The 4689-nt window shown below is 40.5% G+C and overlaps 1 pseudogene; it reads right to left on the bottom strand.

The window, feature by feature from the left end:
• Positions 1–3602: 3602 nt before the first annotated feature.
• Positions 3603–4480, bottom strand: LOC149116883 (uncharacterized; annotated as a pseudogene).
• Positions 4481–4689: the final 209 nt, after the last annotated feature.

Genomic DNA, 4689 nt, shown 5'->3' with positions numbered 1-4689 from the left:
CAAAAACTACTGGATAGCTTTTTTGCCAAAATATCCTTTTATTTCAAAAGAAATAGGCAAACTGCCAAATTCCGTTAAAATCGTCATTTGACGCACCATTTTATTAAACAAGTTTGAGAGCCTCGCATGCAAGACCTCATCATTCTTCCGTCTTTAAAACACTCAAATATTTTTGTGCAATGTTTAATTGTGTACTTAGTTGATTTTAGGGAATGTTGCGTTGTCTTTTTGGGTGCAAAATAATTAAATTTTGAAGACATGTATTTCATTCACTTAAAAGTACTTCGTGAATATAACTAATTTTCACCATGTGCGAAACCTTCAAATGGATTAAGCTTCTGGTGGTTGAATCGCAGAAGGATGGTCTACAGATTCCTGTAAAAATTTCTTTGGGCAAATGATTGTGAGCGACGCGAGAGCTTTTCAAAGTACGTCACAAATGTAAATATTTGACCATCAGTCGTCAAATTTCAATTTACGGGTTAGACGTATATTTTAGCATGCGCCAGATGACTTGACCTATGTTAAGTTGAAATAGACACAGAGCTGATAATTTCAAAATGTTCTAACCTTATTTGTTATAAAAGGCAGGTCCAAAGCGGATTTGACGTGTTTCTAGTCGATCTCTCACCATTCGTCACACATAAAGCAGAAGTTTGCTTTTGTTTACGCCAGGTTAACGTCCGATGTACATTGCCTACTGTCAACCTATTATTGGTCGAATACTGTGACCATCTTTCTGCGCACATGAACATTTGTAGATAGTTGCTTGCTTTCCACTGCGCCAAAATATTACGTTTGATCGATTGCTGACCATTGTTGATAAGCGTGTCGGCGCGGCACAATCTTACAGCCGTTATTTGTTCGTCACGCAATGCCGTCACGGCATAAGCTACACATTTTGAACCATTTTGTATAGAGCACTCTCGCGATAAGCGAAATAATTTAATCATTGTTCATCTGTTTGTTCATATATATAATAATATGTGTATATTTATATAATCGTATTCTATAGTGTACGTGGCCTCGGTCCAAATCACATTTGTTGTACGTTCTAATTAGTCCGTGAGCCAGCAGGGCTGCTTGGTATCATCCGGGGTGAATAAGGTTTATGGTGGTTTTCTAGAAGATTAGACCATAAATAGTTGGGAAAAGCATGATAGCAATGATTCTATGGTAGCAGGAGCCATAATCGGGGACGGAGACCGTAAGCGCGCGCCATTTCTAGTATTGGGGTTGTCCCCATGATATGGGACAATAATTCTATTTTTAGAACAAATTGCGCCATCGCCTGAGGCACACGCGCGTACATGCTGCGAGGATTTTTGCGGATGTCGCGCGAGGGAAATGGCGTCCGAAATTCCCGAAATTTTGTCATGCTTTTGGCCCACAACTCAACGCGTTTACGTCTGTTGGAATTTTGCTTAAGTATTTTCGTTGTAAGCTGCTCCAGTTTGAGTGAAGTAAGACAGTATCGAATTTAGGTACGTTCCGCTTTAAGCTTAGATATGATATCGCTGACCAAGTTGTGTTCCGACGGATGCTTCTTTTACATGAGCTGTACATTACTCCACTCTAAGTTTCACGTATGTTGAAGATTAACAGCTCTTCCAAACCACAGCAAAAAACTAGTTGGGTATATTTGGATATAGCAGCGTTTCAGGACTTCAAAGTTTCCCTCCTCTTGCCACAGGCTTGCGAGAATATCGCCAGTGTCTATCTCGACCGAAAAGTAAAACAACAAAAAATAATTACAAGTTTGAGTTTCGCCTGAATTGTAAGCAACGCTTGATGTTTTATCAAGGCCCAATAAGCGACAATAAAGTTTATGTCTGTAGATGCTGCTCAGTTTTGTTTGTGTAAAAATAATTGTCTGTTGTCGATGAATAAGAGCGCCCGCCGATGCGTGTTTTGTACAGTCAGTAAAACATGACAAATTGGACTTCCCCACTTTTGTGAAAACGTACATCGAGCTCATATAATATCTCTAGTTTTTAAATATGTTTAAGGTTGATAAATGTTTGAGAACATATTAAAAGCTTAGCTGAAAATATGTGAATACAGCAGAAATAATCAGCAAAATTACGACGACGCTTTCTTTAAACAACTCGAATAACGATTTTGATTTTTTTTGGTTGAGTTATCAAAACTCCTTGTTTGTTTTATTTTCGCCGCGTAAAATTTCACTATGTTAAAGAAACACACATGATATTAGTAGCCTTTTGGCGTTCGTGAAAACAGTTGTAGCATCTCGGCACAAAAGACCACGAAATAAATCTTTGTCAAGGTTTGTTGACAATTGAAAACACCGACTCGGACTTGAAAGAGCGCGCGCTGCACTATGTAAATGAGCTACTGAATGTACGCGTCAGACTTTCCTTTCAAAAACTTTTGCTAACTCGCCAAACAGACAGAAACCATAAGAAACTATCAAAAACAGGGTTTGGTTATGATTAAGCATTTTTTGGGAAACTCACAAATCAACTCGATACCAGAGTAAAGAGTTTTCTTACATAACTTTTCTTCACAGAACAAACGAAAAACTTACGCGTACAACTAGCGCGAGCAGATATTATTCATTCACAGCGCGGAAAAAAAAAAAACAGTCAACTTTTCCATTAGCTCAGAGCATAAAACTACATATAAGAGTCCTGGTTCTTATTCCCTGCCTTATTCCCTGCCATCGCTGTGAAAAATCTGCAAGAGAATCTCGCAGCTCTCACCATTTGATCACTCAACGTGACAACATCCATGCGAGAGCCCCCGACACGTGCGCGGATCCGCGCGGATATATGACGTCAGGATGGCGCAATTTGTTCTAAAAATAGAAAAATTGTCCCATATCATAGGTGCGCGCGGATCCCAAGACTTACGGTCTCCGTTCCCGATTATGGCTCCTGATGGTAGCTAGTGGATAACAGTGCTCTTTAAAGTATGGCTTAAGCATGGGAACGAGGCTGAAGCTTGTTTTGTGTTTAGTAGCTTCAGTTGTCCACCAAAAAGAACAAAACACATACACAACAGTACCATTGTTTCACACAACATTTTTTTAATTACAAATGGTTCATTTCATTAGTCACATGACCAGAGCACGACTTAAGCATGGAAACGAGGCTGGAGTTGGTTTGACAAACATACGTGTGTTCATTAGCTTTAAATGTCCATCAAAATCTGCAAAACACTTACTCAACAGTATGATTGCTTTACAAATATCATTTTTATATTTTTGTGTTGTTTATCCCATCGTTTACATCACTGGACGCGTGACCAGGGCCTTTGAAATGGCACCATTACATGACAGACAATTGTAAGGCTGTACTACGGGTCCCACCAATCCATTTTAATTCAAGCCGCTCTTTTTAATGTTTCTGACGTTCTTCCTGATGTTTTTTGACATGACTATAGCTAAGAATATCATTAAGTAAATGAGTCACGTGACCTAATTTCTATATTTACCAGTTGGCATACATAGAAAGCATACATAGAAACTTCTTAAGCGTTCATTTTAATATTCCTCATCACTGTTCACTCCATCGTCATCATTGGCACTCTTGATCTCTTGAACAGAAACTTGGTTCTCACATTCAGCAAGCCTGCACATATCAGTGCATCTTAGGCCATTTGTGACACAGACACACTAAGGGGCGACGCACATTTTAGTGCAGTTACACGCTAATAGCTCAAGTAAGGCTTCTGGTGTCGCTTTTACGTCCATCCAGTCAACAACTAGCTTGGCAACACCATCTTCATGCTCGATCTTCCATCCACGTTCAACAGGAGTCGGAACTTCTGGGTCTTTCTCTAAACACCGTTTCCATATGGCAACCTGATAATTTACTCTCTTTGCGTGTTTCACAAGACAATCTCTGCAAGGAGGAAGCTGGTGGCTTTCTATCTCCCCTCTTCTTGAACAAAACAGCTGGTACCTCAGCTCATTGACTTTCGTGGTGACCGTGTTATTAGATTAAAGAAGACATGTAAGTTCCTCTAATTCATCTGTTAATTTAGGAGGTAGGTCCCACTCTTTTCCCAGCTCTGTTAATGTTTCTCGGCTCCTTGTGTTCTTCTTTAATATCTTCAATGCTTGCGATTTTCCCTTTCCTGCAAATGCGCTCACAGTATCACATCCAGTGAATGCATGCATTCCGAGAACACCTTTGCACACTCCTGGACCAAGTGAGGCAGCAACTTTTATAATGTCAATAATCTTTGTCCGTGTGCGAGTTCCAGATTTCATGAACAGAGAAGCTCCTATCTCACTGCTAAATGCCAAGGACATGATAAATACATCAGTGTCCTCCGAACAGGCAAGAACAGAGGTGAAGCCCTCATTAGCTGCATAGGAAGCGTGGAGCAGTAGGCGTCCATCTGCCTCTTCCTGTTGAGACTTCAGTGTTGGAACCTCCTCACTACCTTCCGCTGTGATTCTGTAGCATGTATCACCAGCATTGGCATACAACAGTTTCTCCTCCAATTTCTGTCTGCTTGCTTCCGTTCTCCGCTCATTGACGATGAAGGTGATAAGACTCGTCTTATTGCTCACTCTTGACAGGAAATTCCTCCACTGCGTAACTATCTGTGTGCTAGTGATGTTAACAAGCTGGTGTCCTGACTCTTCACCTCGCAGTTGCCGCTCACTGTTCTTAAGCACCTTGTAGGTAAGCCTGCAAATAACAGTCGGTCATCGGA

Source organism: Orbicella faveolata, unplaced genomic scaffold, assembly GCF_042242905.1.
Source record: "Orbicella faveolata isolate gen_17 unplaced genomic scaffold, um_ofav_v1 contig_12, whole genome shotgun sequence".
Taxonomy (NCBI): Eukaryota; Metazoa; Cnidaria; class Anthozoa; order Scleractinia; family Merulinidae; genus Orbicella; species Orbicella faveolata.
This window is presented reverse-complemented; position numbering and strand designations above follow the sequence as displayed.